Below are 18,047 nucleotides of genomic sequence, written 5' to 3'. Positions count from 1 at the left end.
TTGGAACGTTCTCACACCACCAACATTTTGTCGCTGAGCTTCACTTGTGCATTTTGGTTATCATCAACCAAGTGGAGTGACAATAAATAAAGAAAAAGACGGCTTAGGCTGCAATATTCTATACACTTGGGTTACCTTACTGAACTTACATAACCTCCAACATTTCTCCAATGAAAATGGGGACATCCTATTCTATTATTATTATTATTATTATTATACCTCATCCAACTGACTGGGTTGCTACTTTGGGCAGCTTTCAACATATATAAAAACAGTAAACATTTTTTTAAAAAAACTTCCCTATACAGGGCTGCCTTCAGATGTCTGATAAAGGTTTATTGTTACTTATCTCCTTGGCTCGGGGGTCACATAACTCCCTACCCTCCAACATTTCTCAGATGGAAATAGGGACGTCCTAAGGAAAAGTGGGACATTCTGGTATCCTGTCAGAAACCAGGATGGCTTCTGTAAATCCAAGACTGTCCCTAGAAAACAGGGACACTTGGAGGGTCTGTATTTAATTCTAAGGACACATATATAGCATTGCACTGTTTAACTTTGTTTGTTTGCACTGTGTATGTTTGTTTGTTATGGTTTTATTTGAAAGCATTAATATGGCATGGGGAGTGGGGAGGGAAGCATTCATACAAAAGGGAAACTGGATTTGTGGGCATCAAATAGTTTCACTCTTCCACAACCCTTTTGAAATAGCATTTATGGGGGATTTGTGGGCAGTTTCTCATCTTAATTTGGGGCCCAATCCTGTAAGTGCTGCTTAATAATCCCCTCCCCAATGCTCCTGCAGGTGTTCAGCCTCCTCTGCAAAACTAGACCATGAAGTAGCAGTTGCCGTAGCAACAAAATGCAAAAGAACAATAATGATAATAATAAAATCTGTGTCCTGAAGAAACTTCACAGCACGTCTCAACAGCGCTTCGCAAAACTGCAATTAGGCTTGTGTTGAAACATCTCTCTCTTTTTCTGCTGTGAACGGTAGGCTGAAACCTCTGTGATTTTTTCTCTTCTATATTTCCTTTGACAAATTCTCTTTTCGTGTGTGTGTGCAGGCATGCAAGCACGCATGGGATTCAAACTGGTTTAAAACAGTGTCTCCTCAAAGGGCCGCTGCGCGAGAAAATTGCAAAATGATATGTGAAAGTTGCCAACAGACAACTTATATTGTCTGCTATATACGACAACATCCTCTGAGAGATGCCAGAATCACAGTACACATCGAAGGCCTTGGCTTTGATAATACAGAGTAAAACAGAAGCGTTAAAAGCAAAGCTGTACACAGGAACAGGTTTTTGGCTTTTTGTTGTAGGCAATTGCTGCTCAATTGACTATGACCATAGACTCAGCGGGACATAAAGCACAGGCCAGAAAGGGATTGGATGTCCTTTCTAGGTAGGTGTGAGCTAAAGAACCCCATTGGATCCTTTCCAGCTCCTTGATTCTGTTACCCCTGCTGAACCCTCCCCTTCAGGTTACTACCAAATCCATGTAATGAGTAAGCTTCCTCAGCTGTTCCTATCCCCCCGGTTCAGGGATAGAAACTGTGCCAGTAGAGGCTTGTTCCACTGTAGCTAACACAGTCTCTTATTCAAGGTAGCATCCTAGCTCTATTCTACCTGAAGTGCTTCTGTCTTGCCTGGATTAAGCTTCACTTCGTCTAAGCACCTTACGTTGCCGTCATCTGAAAAAGTAAGCCTGAAACCCGAACTTTATATAAATCATAGTGTCTCCCTCCCCACCCCCATAACAGTGGAGGGGAAGTTGTCTGATGAACTTGAAAAGCAGCAGCGTTCAGGGTTTTCTGAGCTGCGCTACAGTTTTATCTGCTTCTTCAAAGCACTACAAATCTGAATCTAAAGAAAGACAGAGTTGGATTCATATGTGTGTGTGTATATATATATATATATATATATATGCGCGCTGCAGAGGATTTCAAAGACAAGGGCATTGAAATTTGTACTGACAGTCTTTGCTAATTATCTGATGTAGGAAGTAAGATGTCTGCTTTGCCCCAGGTAGTCGTCTTTGCCGTTTTGACGAAGTACAAAAGATAATGATATCGGATTCCTGTAATCATTTCTAATGTACCCCCATCTCCATCACTCACCTTTTACAATCAGCAGGAAATCTCTGCATTCCTTCCCTAAAAGGGCCTACAGCCTTTTTTAAAAAATGTGAGAAGTGGGGAGAGGAAGGTGTTCTTTGGTTTCTGGTTGATAAACAGAGCTTCCAGTCAATGGAAAATTTGATGACTTTTAAGACAGAGTACCATTGGCAGACTTGTGTTTTGTTTTAGCTTTGATGCAAATTTTAAAGAACGAATAGTATGTTCTTTATGTTAACATTTCTTTGTGCAAAGGGGATGTTCATTTCCTGCTATACTATTAGCAATCATGTGTTTGCCTTGTGCAACGAACAATTTCCTCAAATTCGTTTGCTTTCCTTCAGAGGTTCTAGTTTCTCGCCAGCCAAACAACAAGATAGGAAGAAACCTCAGGTGACCTTTGCTGCACCAACTATCTGGATCAGCTCTCAAGTCAAAAGCTATCCAGTTCTTTGTTGTCCCTGTTTATCTCATCCATATTCCTCTTGACAGGTTTGCACACCTGCCGGTGGAATGTGGGCTGATGCATCTGATTTACTGGCAACCACTTTTGTTTCCTGTAGGTCATTCATAGGTTTCGCAGATAGGAAAGACTGTGGAGTTACAAGGGGGCTGAATCTCTGTCATTTCCCTCATTTATGGCCACACTCCTTGCATTCCATCCACTGACCTTTTCACTGGTCTGGTGCTCCACTTGGAAAAGAATGGGGATAGAGAACTGTTCTATAGGAAGACAAGGGAGTCACCAACTTAGTTGGCCTTAGGCAGCCAGTTCATCCTATCCCTTGGTTCTCACCTGTGGGCTAGTTTAATGGCAATAGATATTCCACAACTGCAATGAAAACCCAAGCTATCTTGGATTGTTCTATGAAACACTTCAGGCCTTTGTCAGTTTCCCCCTCTGCCTATCAGCTTTATGGGACTCCAGGTGGCATTTCCAACAATAAAATCAATAATCTTTGTGAGGCATTCATTTCAAGGATTCAAAAAGCACATTGCGTGTTCAGACCCAGAGACGTCCCCCTTAAATAAAGATACATTTGACTCAAATTTTAGTTTGGGGTTTTGGCAGAATTTAGGCCACAACTTTACTGATTACAGAAAAGTGAGTGCATAGGCTCTGGTTCAACTAGCTCCCTACACCCTGGCAGGTAGCGCTGACCTAGAGCTCTATCATAGGTCAGCCAAGGGTGAACACCTGACGCAGGTGAAAAGCCCGGGAACAGACTCTGTTCACTCCCCAGATGCTCCCCTGGACTCAGGCATGGGCACAATCCCCTCTCAGGGGTTGACCAAACCAAGTTGAGTCCCTGGATTCCTTTAACGGAATACCCTTCACATAGGGATGGTGAGACCGTTCTCCCATCCCTAACACATGAACCAGTGCCTATCAACAAACTTACAAGTTGTGGCGAATTGCTACGTGACAGGTGAAACCCAAATGGCCACAGCCAATCAGCCAAGTGGGGAAAATTCCTGCTGTGCCCCTGTCCCAATGACAGATGACACATGACGGCATAGCAAGGTCAATCGCAAAACGCCCTAAAATTAGGGAGAGGTGGGCAGGTGTTCTGATGCACAAGCCGAAAGAGGAAGCTCTGGGACACGTGCATGGGTTTATATAGGTCCTTCGATCCATTTAGACTGCGTCCCATTGGCCAGATTACACCCAGCAACGAGGGACCTACCAATTGGGGTTGTGGCTATCCAGGAGACCCACCCACAACCAGGAGGTCAGTCTCCAGGTCTCACCGCAACACATGCCCTTTTATAGGGAGAACATGATTTGTAGAGCAAGCGTGGAGAACCTTTGGCCTTCCAGATTTTACTGGACTGCAATTCTCATCAGCCCCAGCAAGCATGGCCAATGGCCAGGTATGATGGAAGTTTCAGTGGGGAACCAGAGGGCTATGGCAAAGATCTTTTGGGACGATGCCATTTCAGGATACTGGTGGGAATCAACACATCGCAATGCTTCCCCAAACAACAATAACTTCCTGGAAAGTTGAGAGTAGGGCTTTATCTTAGCTTTTCTTTCTGATGTACTACCAGCTTTCCATTTGGAGGGGCTCTAGGGAGAGGTCGTTGCTGCTTTAGATGGGGCAGCATTCAAACTTGCAACCCCTCATCTGCTTTCTGGAGTGGTGAAATCCTGTGCATCATCTGTCCTTACAACAATGTGCTTCCACCCAAGCATTCCATAGTTGTCAATGCAAAGAGCTTTGCAGCAGCTCACTTCTGAATATTAACTGTAATAAATATATTTAACTTAATTTAGTAACAGGAAGACAGAAGAGAAATCCACAGGACCCAGACTAGCTTTCTCATTTGCTAGTTTTCATTGCAGAGCAACCTGGCACTATGAGATCCACTGGCAATTTGGCAGATCAGATCAGGTCCCTATGGCTATGTGGTAGACCAGAAGAGGGAATAGCCTGTAAACACAATCCCTCTTCCACCTAGCCAGTCCACTCGCTGCCACCATATATCCCCTGTCTACAATTACCTTGACTAGGCTACTTCTTTCAAATGTTTCCATTAGAATTTTGCATCAACGAATGGCTCCTTCTTCTCTAGGCTTTCCTTACCTGTTTGTCTATCAGCTGTCAGTGACTTCCTCCCTTCTTTAAAAAATGCTGAGACCTCCAGTGTTTCCCCAGGCGCACGGGCACTGAGGAAGAATGCTAAGATTTGTCAATTCCTCTAGCATCCATTTAGGATTATTGTCAACGTCTATAAATCCATAAGCAAGCTATTCCTTTGAGACTAATTCTCTTTGATGGGTGGTGCAGCCGGGTCACCCAGCAGGAAGAAATCTTGTTGGTCCGTATTATAGATGTGGCAGCTCAGGCGCATTCTTCCTTTCTGTGATCTTCCTGGTATTCGTTTGCTGCTAGGAAGGATAACCTTTTTCTTTGCCTTTGTATGTTGGAGAAGACATCCACTCTCGACCCTGTCTTTGGATTCCTTCCCCCCTCACCACCTGGGTACAAAATGTTATCTCACAAGGCAGCTGTGGGGATGGCAAGCTTCTCTTTAGCAGTTTATAGAGCATTCATTTTAAAACCCTCTATCTTAAAAGAAAAAAAACAACCTCTAAAATCTGGAAATGCCAATAATCAAATTGTATTGGGGAGGAAATGAAGTTAGCATCTAAAAAAAAAGCTTGGGAAATGGTCAGTGGAAAGGGTTCGGATGTTGACTGTGAGAATTTTGTGTTCCTGCAAACATGCTACAGTAGGTTGAATCCAAGTAAAAGTAGACGCACTCATAGTCCTTAATTTGAGTAACAGAGCCATCCAAATCCCGGTGGGGTGTGGCAGAGCATTGGAGCTACCATGGCAGCAAGAGTCCTGTTGCTCATACGGACTAAAGCAGAAGGCAAAGGATGCTCTAGACCAGTGTTTTTCAAGCTTTTTCCAACCATGGCCCCCCTTCCGACCTTGTTTCCTTCCTGTGGCTCCCCAGTCCAACTGGGAGAAAGGTAGCTATTCAAATGTTTTGTTTGCAAATAGAATATGTTTTATTTATATTTTTTATAACTTATACAAAATGCAATTACATAAAAAAATATACTTTAAGTATTTCTTGATCAATGGGACCTTCGTGCTTGATGACCAGAAACAAGCTTCTTAAAATCTGGTTCTATTGCTGTGAGGGATAACCAAAGATCACCTCTGTGTCCATTATGTTCATTCTACTTTTCTGTTTTCTATTTTCTCCACTTCTCTGTTTTCTTTTTTTCTTTTCTCAATCACTTCCCTGTTTTCTTCACTTCACTTCCCACTTCCCTCTGTGGCCCCCTAGTCTTGTGCCGTGCCCCCCCATTTACATTATTTTCACCTGTGGCCCCCACTTTCCCTTTGAACCTCAAGGCCTCACAGAACTGGACCAAATCTGCAGGTGGTGGGTGCCATCTTAGAAGAGGCATCTCCTCCACCCCCTTATTTCCTAGGAATTTCCTAGGTAGGAATTATTTTCTAAGATGGTGCCTGCTGCAACAAGTGTGGGTGCCATCCAGACAAAATGAAGTATGAAGTTAAGATGAGCAGAAAGAGATTGGGGGGGGGGGAGAGTCATAGATCTTGTCACAGGACCATTTAGCTCACTCTTCCTGTGGCCTGCAGTGGTAACAAGATGGCCAAACAAACCAAGAAGGTTGGGATTGTGGGTAAAAATGGTACCCGATATGGAGCTTCCCTGAGGAAAATGGTGAAGAAGATTGAAATTAGCCAACATGCTAAATATACTTGCTTCTTCTGTGGCAAGACCAAAATGAAGAGGAAAGCTGTGGGTTTCTGGCACTGTGGCTTTTGTATGAAAACAGTAGCTGGTGGCGCCTGGACATACAACACCACTTCAGAGGTGATCTGCCTACAGAAGACTGAAGGAGTTAAAAGACCAGTAGAAGCATATTTTTGTTCGACTGTTACTCTTCCTCTACAGTTCATGTCCTTATTGTTAATTAAAAGTGGTTGTGACTCTTGAAAGTCCCATGGACTGCAAGAAGATCAAACCTATCCGTTCTTAAGGAAATCAGCCCTGAGTGTTCACTGGAAGGACAGAACCTGAAGCTTAGACTCCAATACTTTGGCCACCTCATGAGAAGAGGAGACTCCCTGGAAAAGACCCTGATGTTGGGAAAGATGGAGGGCACAAGGAGAAGGGGATGACAGAGTACGAGATGATTGGATAGTGTCCTCGAAGCTACCAGCATGAGTTTGACCAAAGTGCGGGAGGCAGTGGAAGACAGGAGTGCCTGGCGTGCTCTGGTCCATGGGGTCACGAAGAGTCAGACATGACTAAACGACTAAACAACAACAACAAAAGTGAACATTGAACAGAGAAAAAAGAACCATTTAGCTCTGGACTAGATACCTTATATAACCCATACACTGGTTGATCATGTGCCAAACAGTGGCTGATGGGGTGCATTCAGCTTGGTGGGTCACAAACTATGAAAACCTGTTCTAGGTGTTCACTCTCTGCCCTTCTGAGGAGTTGTAAACAGGATACAACTTAAGATGTATCAATGTAAATAAACAAGGAAATAGAGAAGTAAACTGACAGGGATAGTCTGGGAATGTGGATGTCCCTCCCTCTGAACCCCAAGCACACCTCTATTCTGCAAGCTGTCGGCTAGCTCTTTTGACATCACAAACCTTCAGCATTCATGATGTCATAAGAGCTAGCCAATCAGTGGCTGCTGCAGCAAGCTAGCAAAGGATTAGTACAGGTGACAAGTATGCTTGTGAGGCCCTTCGGAAAAGAGCTACTTTTCATTTCTTGCCAAATTGTGTCATTTAATTCTAGCCTCTTGGCTTTGGGAGTGATGTGGGTTGTAAACATGAAGAAATAAAAATGGACCCAGATTACACAGAGAGGTTCTACAGAGACATGCAGCACATTGCAAGAGAAGTTACATTGCCTTAGGTTGAACAGAACGATTCTTCATTCTGACACACCCTTTTCTGATGAATTACAAGTCTGTCTCCTTCCCTTTGCAGACTCCTGGGTATTAGGATGAGAGAAGACACAAAGAGGAGAAAGATCAATCTCACTCCACAGATAATGGGGCTGGTGCAGATGGTCACTGGACTCCAGGGGCTTGGTGACAGACTTTTGCTGAAATGTAGCAGTGAATTCCCTCAGGAAAGATGAACACACAGAGAATGCTGTTTTGTTTGCATAAGGAGTTGGCTTCCTCTTGTTTCAGCATGAGTTAGGCGGCTTGCTCTCTTTCTCTTTTGGACTCATTCACAATGTCTGTAGACCCTCCAAGTGTCCCTATTTTCCAGGGACAGTCCTGTATTAACACAAGCTGCCCCAGTTTCTGACTTGAACCTGGAATGTCCCACTTTTCCTTAGGACATTCCTATTTTCGTCACAGAAATGTCAGACGGTATGGTAGGACGCTTCTCTTGGAGTTATGTCAGGGAAATAAGCAACTTTTTCTAAATGCAATTGGGGATTTGAACCCTGGCATCCCAGGTCCCGGTCCAGCACTCTAAGCCAGTGTGGTGTAGTGGTTAAGAGTGGTAGTCTCATAATCTGGGGAACCCGGTTCGCATCTCCGCTCCTCCACATGCAGCTGCTGGGTGACCTTGGGCTAGTCACACTTCTTTGAAGTCTCTCAGCCCCACTCACCTCACAGAGTGTTTGTTGTGGGGGAGGAAGGGAAAGGAGAATGTTAGCCGCTTTGAGACTCCTTAAAGGGAATGAAAGGTGGGATATCAAATCCAAACTCTTCTTCTTCTTCTTCTTCTTCTTCTTCTTCTTCTTCTTCTTCTTCTTCTTCTTAGCACTTTCCTACACTGAGCGTAAACCTTTCAGGTAACCCTAAAGATCAAGGAGTGTTATGTACTGAGTCGAATAGGATCCAAAATGCAGCAGTCTGATTGGTCCTAGAACAATAGGATTCAGAATGCAGCAGTCTGATTGGCCCTAGAACAATAGGATTCAGAATGCAGCAGTCTGATTGGTCCACAGGAGCCACCCAATCCAGCTCCAGGTGGAAGTGAATCCGCAACCTGATTGGCCTACAGGTGAATCCCGGAATTAGCCAATCACGTGGGGCCCATTGTGTAAATAATGCATATAAAGCAGACATTCTGGGGGGAACTTCCATTCCTCCTCACCACTATGAGCTGAATAAAGAGCATGAAATCCACTCTTGACTCTGAGTATATTTCAAGGACTTTGGACCTGATGACCCAGCTGCTTCAGATGGATATGCCCTGAAACAGACATTGCCAGTGAAATATCAGTGAAATGCAGCCATATAGAAGCTGCCTTCTGCTGGGTGAGACCGGCAGTGGCACTGGTTCTCTAGGGTCGACAGGGGTCTGAGATAACCAGGGATTGAACCTGGGACCTTGTATATGCATAGCAAAAGTGCAGGGGGGAAACCAAATGTATACCATTTGGCACAGTTCATCCTGACAGAGGGATGAACTCGAGCAGCTGTTGCAGAATACGAGTCAGAGAGAGAGAGAGGGAGGGAGGGAGAGAGAGAGAGAGAGAGAGAGAGAGAGAGAGAGAGAGGAGCCTGTCAAGTGAAGAAAAGCAATGACTGATGTTTCTGGCATGTGAGTTCTCCGAGCAACCAGATCAGGAAATGAGGTCACTTGTATACAACTTGACTTAGAAATAACTGCTTGTCAGCTCACCAAAGTGTGCGGTACAAATAGCACGATTTCCATGATATGACTCGGGTGAGGGCGCGGAATTAATCTCGCAGGAAGGGTTCCATGAATATTTCCACATCTCCAGCCAGGGTCAAAGCAAGTTAATTAAAGCTGCTTGCAGTGTAAGAACCATTTTAAGTTGCTCTCCTTCGACTCCCCCCCCCCCCGACCATGCTCCGCCCAGCTTCCCAAAGTGCATAGCAAGAAAAGTCTGAGCACTTAAGGAAACCGATCAATAAGCAAGTATATGCTAGGGACTCTAAAAGCCTGCTTTTAAAAAAAGGGGGGGGGAGCTGAACAGGATACGCTGCTAGTTTTATGTGACAAAGGTAGGATTTGGGAGAAATCCTGATAATTATCGAGCCCTTTATCGCATCAGGGGATAACTACTGTTGGTGCTACAATTGACAGAAAGCTTTTGCTGTTTAGTCTCTATCTCTAAATGTCTATTAATTAACGTTGGGTAAAATTAGATTTAGGCAGGTGCATCTTAAAAAGCATAGACATCACCTTGCCGATAAAGGTCCGTATAGTTAAAGCTATGGTTTTCCCAGTAGTAATGTATGGGAGTGAGAGCTGGACCATAAAGAAAGCTGATTGCTGAAGAATTGATGCTTTTGAATTATGGTGCTGGAGGAGACTCTTGAGAGTCCCATGGACTGTAAGAAGATCAAACGTATCCATTCTGAAGGAAATCAGCCCTGAGTGCTCACTGGAAGGACAGATCCTGAAGCTGAGGCTCCAAAACTTTGGCCACCTCATGAGAAGAAAGAGAAGACTCCCTGGAAAAGACCCTGATGTTGGGAAAGATTGAGGGCACAAGGAGAAGGGGATGACAGAGGACGAGATGGTGGGACAGTGTTCTCGAAGCTACCAACATGAGTTTGACCAAACTGCGGGAGGCAGTGGAAGACAGGAGTGCCTGGCGTGCTCTGGTCCATGGGGTCACAAAGAGTCGGACACGACTAAACAACTAAACAACAACAACTGAAAAATAGCTTCTGTGCATATATTTCATTTAGGAGCACTAGATGTCATGGGGAATGATGTCATCATCATCACCCTGTGAGTTTCTTCTAATCTGCTCTTAGGCAGAGCAAGGTAGCAGCCTCAGGTGGCAGATGCTGAGAGGCAGGGTGGCTCCCTCTTCCCTCAGCTTTTCTCCCTGAGGCCCCCCAGGCTGTTCTCATTCTCTCAAGCTGGTACCCTGGCAGGTGCTTGGAATGACTTTTAATCATGACCCAACATGTTTCGGAACAAATCCGTCCTCAGGGTCACATCCTTAGCACCAATTCTCACCGGATGCTTGGGACATGTTCCCCTGGTCATTGGGCCTAGAATACATTTCATTTCAAGGGATGGAAGTGGTTTGTTGAGTTATTTACAAACTGGAAACAGATTAAGACGTTGGCAGGATTATTGTAAAAACCTGCAGGGTTTTTTGTTTTGTTTTTTTGTTTTAAAAAGATATATGAGATATATCTTAGAATAGATGAATAAAAGAATAAAAGAATTTGGAGTATGCAGGAAAGGACAGAAATAAATGCAAGGAACCTCAGAAAGAGAGGGAAGGGAGTTGAAATTGAAGATGTTAGAACTTGGCAGAATAATTGTAATGTATATAAATGAACATTATTATTATTATTATTATTAATAATAATAATAATATGTTATTACACCAATGCTCCAGAATTTCTACTTTTGTCTTAAACTCGAAAGTGCCAAGGAGGTTACTTTCTTCCTTATGCTCTGTCACAAGGCTCTGTGACCAACAGCCCATTAAACCCCGTCATGCAACAAAGTGAGGCAGGTTTCTTTAAGTGTTGGAATTAATGTTGTCAGGTCTTGTGAATCCATGTGCACAGGGCCGGTTTTGATGCCTCTGAATGTCACCCCATTTGGTGGGGAGGTTTCTGAGACTGAGGAGCAGGTTTTGGTCTCTGTTTGGAAATGTTTTTGGTGGTGGTGGATTAGGGGACCTGAAGCACACCAAGCCAGGACAGCTTGAGGGCAACAATGCGGGAGTTGGGGATGTCACAATGGGGAGTCCAAGCAGGCATGTCACAGCAGCAGAAAACAGGAAATGGGTGCCAAATGTGCAGTCCCGCTGGCTGCTGGGGGCTCCTTTGTCAGCATGCTCCCCACAGGGAATGCATTGTCAAAGCAGCATGCAGCAGGCCTGAACCTTCCTGAGGTTCGGAGGAAGAGGGAAAAGAAACAGTGTCTCATTCCCCAACCTCCTCCAGATCGTACAGGGTGTCAGAAAACCCTAATTAAACATTCACCCCAAACTAATATGGGTCTGGAACAGGGTCGGTTGGGTTCCTGTGTCAGAGGGCATTTGGGGATTGTGCAGTGCCCCTAAAGTAACAAATGACGCTATCCATTTGCAAACCTCCATATTTGTTGGTTTCTTAGAATTCCTGGGCAATGCCAAGTACTTCCAGCTAGTAATTAATATCCCAACCTAAAGTCAGCACACCTGCAGGCGTCCTTCCCTTTTCTATTTGGTGAACCACCGTTTCTCTCTTTTTTTAAAAAAATGATATTTATTAAGGTTTCAAAGAAAAGAATTACATAAATAAAGAAGAGAAAAAAACAAAAAAAGACAAAAGTAAAAATACAAGAAAAATACAAAATACAGAAAAAAGAATAAAAAACACTTTAAAAAATACATCAATCTTTCCATGCCTTACATTCGTTTCCTTGCTTCCCTGACCTCCTCATACCTCCCTTTTTTGTATTCCAATTCAGTTAGTTAATTCATCAATTTCTTTCCCTCTTTATTTTCTCTTAATCCTTTTAACTTAATAGGTTATAGCTTTGGATTCTCACCTGTTAACAGTCCATTTTTACATACACCTTTATAACATTGCTGCTTAAACCACTTAACTTCATTCTAACATCATTCTAACATTCATTGATTTTGCAATATTTCTGTAAATAGTCTTTAAATTTCTTCCAATCTTCTTCCACCGACTCTTCTCCCTGGTCTCGGATTCTGCCAGTCATTTCCGCCAATTCCATGTAGTCCATCACCTTCATCTGCCATTCTTCCAGAGTGGGTAGATCTTGTGTCTTCCAATACTTTGCAATAAGTATTCTTGCTGCTGTTGTGGCATACATAAAGAAAGTTCTATCCTTCTTTGACACCATTTGGCCGACCATGCCCAGGAGAAAGGCCTCTGGTTTCTTCAGAAAGGTATATTTAAATACCCTTTTCATTTCATTATAAATCATCTCCCAGAAAGCCTTAATCCTTGGGCACGTCCACCAAAGGTGAAAGAATGTACCTTCAGTTTCTTTACATTTCCAACATTTATTGTCGGGCAAATGATAGATTTTTGCCAGCTTGACTGGTGTCATGTACCACCTATATATCATTTTCATAATATTCTCTCTTAAGGCATTACATGCCGTAAACTTCATACCAGTGGTCCATAACTGTTCCCAGTCAGCCATCATTATGTTATGTCCAACATCTTGTGCCCATTTAATCATAGCAGATTTCACCGTTTCATCCTGTGTATTCCATTTCAACAGCAAGTTATACATCTTTGACAAAATCTTAGTTTTGGGTTCTAACAGTTCTGTTTCTAATTTTGATTTTTCCACCTGGAAGCCAATTTTCTTGTCCAAATTGTATGCCTCCATTATCTGATAATAATGAAGCCAGTCTCGCACTTTGTTTTTTAATTTCTCAAAACTCTGCAGTTTCAGTCTATCTCCCTCTTGTTCCAAAATTTCCCAATATTTCGGCCATTTGACCTCCATATTGAGCTTTTTCTGAGCTTTCGCTTCCATCGGAGACAGCCACCTTGGGGTTTTGTTTTCCAGTAGGTCCTTATATCTTATCCAGTCATTAAACAATGCTTTCCTGACAATATGGTTTTTAAATGCTTTATGTGCTTTGACCTTATCATACCACAAATATGCATGCCATCCAAATACATTGTTAAAACCTTCTAGATCCAAAATGTCTGTGTTTTCAAGAAGCAGCCATTCTTTCAACCAGCAAAAAGCTGCTGATTCATAATAAAGTTTAAGGTCTGGCAGGGCAAATCCACCTCTTTCCTTTACATCTGTTAGTATTTTAAATTTTATTCTAGGCTTCTTGCCCTGCCAGACAAATCTAGAAATATCTCTCTGCCACTTCTTGAAACAGTCCATTTTGTCCACAATTTGCAATGTTTGAAACAAAAACAACATTCTAGGCAATACATTCATTTTTATCGCAGCAATACGGCCCAGCAGTGAAAGCTTCAAATTTGACCAAATTTCTAAATCTTTTTTCACTTCAGCCCAGCATTTTTCATAAATGTCTTTAAATAAATTCCCATTTTTTGCTGTCATGTTAATCCCCAGGTATTTCACTTTCTTAACCACTGTTAAACCTGTCTCATTCTGAAACCTCTCTCTCTCAATCGGTGTTAAATTTTTCTCTAAAACCTTAGTTTTTTACTTATTCAGTTTAAATCCTGCAGCCTGACCAAATTCTTGAATCAGTTCTAAAACCCTTTTGGTACTAGATTCTGGCTCCTGTAACATCAATACTAAGTCATCTGCAAATGCTCTCAACTTGTACTGTTTGGCTCCGACTTGTATACCTTTAACCAACTGGTCCCTTCTAATCATATTCAGCAAGACCTCAGGGACCGATATAAAAAGCAATGGGGAGATTGGGCAACCTTGTCGTGTCCCTTTTTCTATCTTAAATTCTTCCGTCACCACGTTATTTACAATTAAGTTAGCCTTTTGTTCTGAGTAAATTGCACTTATACCGTTTTCAAAGCCTTGGCCTACCCCCATCCCCTGTAGGTTCTTCTTCATAAAGCTCCAGGAAATATTGTCAATATTGCTTTTGACAATATTTCCTGGTGAACCACCGTTTCTCGCCCACAGAGGAATGAAAAATATTCAAAAGGGGCCAGGCGATGTTAAAAGCGGCAAAGGATTCCTTTTGTTTCCTTCTATCGCGATTGGCTTTTGACTGTAATACCGTATTTTTCGCTCTATTGGACGCAGTTTTTCCTCTCCAAAAATTGAGAGGAAATGTGTGTGCGTCCTATAGAGCGAATGCAGGCTTGTGCCATAGCCGCGCGCAACCCCTCCGGCAGGGAGAGGCTGCACGGGGCTATGGCTTCTTTAGCCCTGCGCAGCGTCTCCCGGCAAGGAGAGGCTGCACGGGGCTAAAGGGGAAGCCAAAACAGCGAGCGGGATGGATCCCGCTCGCTGCCTTGCCTGCTTCCATAGCTGCGCGCAACCCCTCCGGCAAGGAGAGGCTGCACGGGGCTAAAGGGGAAGCCAAAGCAGTGAGCGGGATGGATCCCGCTCGCTGTCTTGCCTTCTTCCATAGCTGCGCGCAACCCCTCCGCAAGGAGAGGCTGCACGGGGCTATGGCTTCTTTAGCCCCACGCAGCCTCTCCCGGCAAGGAGAGGCTGCATGGGGCTAAAGGGGAAGGCAAAACAGCGAGCGGGATCCATCCCGCTTGCTGCCTTGCCTTCTTCCATAGCTGCGCGCAACCCCTCCACAAGGAGAGGCTGCACGGGGCTATGGCTTCTTTAGCCCCACGCAGCCTCTCCCGGCAAGGAGAGGATGCATGGGGCTAAAGGGGAAGGCAAAACAGCGAGCGGGATCCATCCCGCTTGCTGCCTTGCCTTCTTCTTTAGCCCCACGCAGCCTCTCCCTGCAAGGAGAGGCTGCACGGGGCTATGGCTTCTTTAGCCCCACGCAGCCTCTCCCGGCAAGGAGAGGCTGCACGGGGCTAAAGGGGAAGGCAAAACAGCGAGCGGGATCCATCCCGCTCGCTGCCTTGCCTTCTTCCATAGCTGCGCGCAACCCCTCCGCAAGGAGAGGCTGCACGGGGCTATGGCTTCTTTAGCCCCACGCAGCCTCTCCCGGCAAGGAGAGGCTGCATGGGGCTAAAGGGGAAGGCAAAACAGCGAGCGGGATCCATCCCGCTTGCTGCCTTGCCTTCTTCCATAGCTGCGCGCAACCCCTCCGCAAGGAGAGGCTGCACGGGGCTATGGCTTCTTTAGCCCCACGCAGCCTCTCCCGGCAAGGAGAGGCTGCACGGGGCTAAAGGGGAAGGCAAAACAGCGAGCGGGATCCATCCCGCTCGCTGCCTTGCCTTCTTCCATAGCTGCGCGCAACCCCTCCGCAAGGAGAGGCTGCACGGGGCTATGGCTTCTTTAGCCCCACGCAGCCTCTCCCTGCAAGGAGAGGCTGCACGGGGCTAAAGGGGAAGGCAAAACAGCGAGCGGGATCCATCCCGCTCGCTGCCTTGCCTTCTTCCATAGCTGCGCGCAACCCCTCCGCAAGGAGAGGCTGCACGGGGCTATGGCTTCTTTAGCCCCACGCAGCCTCTCCCGGCAAGGAGAGGCTGCATGGGGCTAAAGGGGAAGGCAAAACAGCGAGCGGGATCCATCCCGCTTGCTGCCTTGCCTTCTTCTTTAGCCCCACGCAGCCTCTCCCTGCAAGGAGAGGCTGCACGGGGCTATGGCTTCTTTAGCCCCACGCAGCCTCTCCCGGCAAGGAGAGGCTGCACGGGGCTAAAGGGGAAGGCAAAACAGCGAGCGGGATCCATCCCGCTCGCTGCCTTGCCTTCTTCCATAGCTGCGCGCAACCCCTCCGCAAGGAGAGGCTGCACGGGGCTATGGCTTCTTTAGCCCCACGCAGCCTCTCCCAGCAAGGAGAGGCTGCATGGGGCTAAAGGGGAAGGCAAAACAGCGAGCGGGATCCATCCCGCTCGCTGCCTTGCCTTCTTCCATAGCTGCGCGCAACCCCTCCGCAAGGAGAGGCTGCACGGGGCTATGGCTTCTTTAGCCCCACGCAGCCTCTCCCGGCAAGGAGAGGCTGCACGGGGCTAAAGGGGAAGCCAAAACAGCGAGCGGGATCCATCCCGCTTGCTGCCTTGCCTTCTTCCATAGCTGCGCGCAACCCCACTGGCAGGGAGAGGTTGTGTGCAGCCTGTACGCTGCTCTTTGGGGCTGGGGGGGAAAAATATTTTTTTCCTTGATTTCCCCCCCTAAAAACTGGGTGCGCCCTATGGTCCGGTGCGCCCTATGGTGCGAAAAATACGGTAATATTTGCTGGGAGAGTGAAAATGACCCACGCTTTGCTGCAGTTCACATTCAGTGCATCCAATCTGCAGTCCCTGGAGGAAGCAAGCCGGGGAGGGGAGCGGAGGAAGCAAGTCTGTATTGCAGCTGCCGGTGTTTGTGATCAAACTCATCAGAGAGCTGCCCAGCCAGATCCAGTGTCCAGATAAACATGGTATTCATGCTAACCATCTGCCTACGGGTCAATAGGGACAAAAATTTAAAATAATTACCCCTAATGAATGAATATACAATGACGCTCCTATGTGATGTAGAGTATCATCAATGCACACACAGACCCAGTGTTTAAAAGAGCAGTTGTTTTTTAACCCAGTCTTAGACTCGACCACTTCTTAATATGACTAGCATACGTTGCCTTAGTTCTATATTGGGTACGTCAGCCATAGTGCTTGTTTCAAAATGCTCCCAATGGACTCTTCTAATTATAGTTATTTATCACCATCAATAAACTTTATTTTGATAGAGTTAGCAGTATTTGCAGGTCCGCCGTGGACTTTATTCAACAGCCGTATACAGTAGTAGAAAAGCAAGGCGTGTTGGCACACTATTAAGAAGCCTATTCAATGCTACATAAACACTAGATGCAGTGTCTCCAGCTGTTATCGGACTACAACAACCATCATTCCTGAACACTGGTCCTGCTAGCTAACCTCGGCTGGGGAGCCAAGGTTGAGAAACCCTGCACTAGATGCAGGCTTCGTCCATCAGATAAATTCCAAAAGCTGAAACAGGACAATGCTCTATTGCCAACCAGTGTGTCAGTGTGAGCAAGCTTTGGGGTTTCCCATTATTCCGAATGTTAAGTAACACTGGGGTGGGGGGAGTATGCCACATCTTCAATTCTCCAAATTTAGGACTCTAGATGAGGGCCAAGACCCCTGGAATCCTGTGCCTGGCTCAGCAGGGATTGGGGTGGCCTATAACAATGTATTCATCAGAGATGTACAAGTATCCTTCTTTAACTTCAACAAATTTAGAAATAATCCACTGAGGTTTACCACTGCCCTGCCCTGAATATTTCCACTATTCCTATTCAGCTACCCAGTGTATAGGCAGTTGCTCAGCTTAAAGCACGCTTTCTATGTGCAAACTGCTTCCCTGCCTCATTCATTCCCCTGCTATTGCTCGAATTATCAATTACGTTTTCAGCATAAGAATAAAGGCAGGCTACTTTTGCTGTCTCCCTGGGGTTTATTCCACCATGTGTTCCATTGAGAAACTCAGCTGTCGAACTGTAAGGCTGCACTCCTCTGGAGCCTTGCCCACTGTTTTGGAAAATGGAAAACATGTGCTCGGGCTCCAGCAGCCGTAATCTTTATTCACATTGTGTATTCATCTAGTTAGTGATTTCTGGACCAGCAGTGCCCACGGCCAACACTTTACTTGTTGCACAAGATCCAGTATCCTGGTGGCGTTCATAAATTTCTCATCTGTTTTTTGCCATGCAAGCTGTCACCTCGACAGCCAGTAGTGATATGAGCCTGCTTTTCCTTGCTATTTCAGGTATCTCCATATTGAAAGGGATCTCTCTCTCTCCTTAGTGGTGTCTGTACCAAACTGTGATTAAGCAGAATGGTGTATTTGTTTCCCAGCTGCCGGTATTCCTGTGCTGGCATAGG

General features: G+C 45.3%; 1 pseudogene across 1 annotated transcript; it reads left to right on the top strand.

Moving 5' to 3' along the window:
• The first annotated feature begins 6,203 nt into the window (after nucleotides 1-6,203).
• On the top strand, nucleotides 6,204-6,609 carry LOC308472831 (large ribosomal subunit protein eL43 pseudogene; annotated as a pseudogene). Its single transcript has one exon. The product of its transcript is annotated as a large ribosomal subunit protein eL43 pseudogene (transcript).
• Nucleotides 6,610-18,047: the final 11,438 nt, after the last annotated feature.

The sequence above is a fragment of the Podarcis pityusensis genome, assembly GCF_964106645.2.
Source record: "Podarcis pityusensis genome assembly, chromosome: 3".
Lineage (NCBI taxonomy): Eukaryota > Metazoa > Chordata > Lepidosauria > Squamata > Lacertidae > Podarcis > Podarcis pityusensis.
This window is presented reverse-complemented; position numbering and strand designations above follow the sequence as displayed.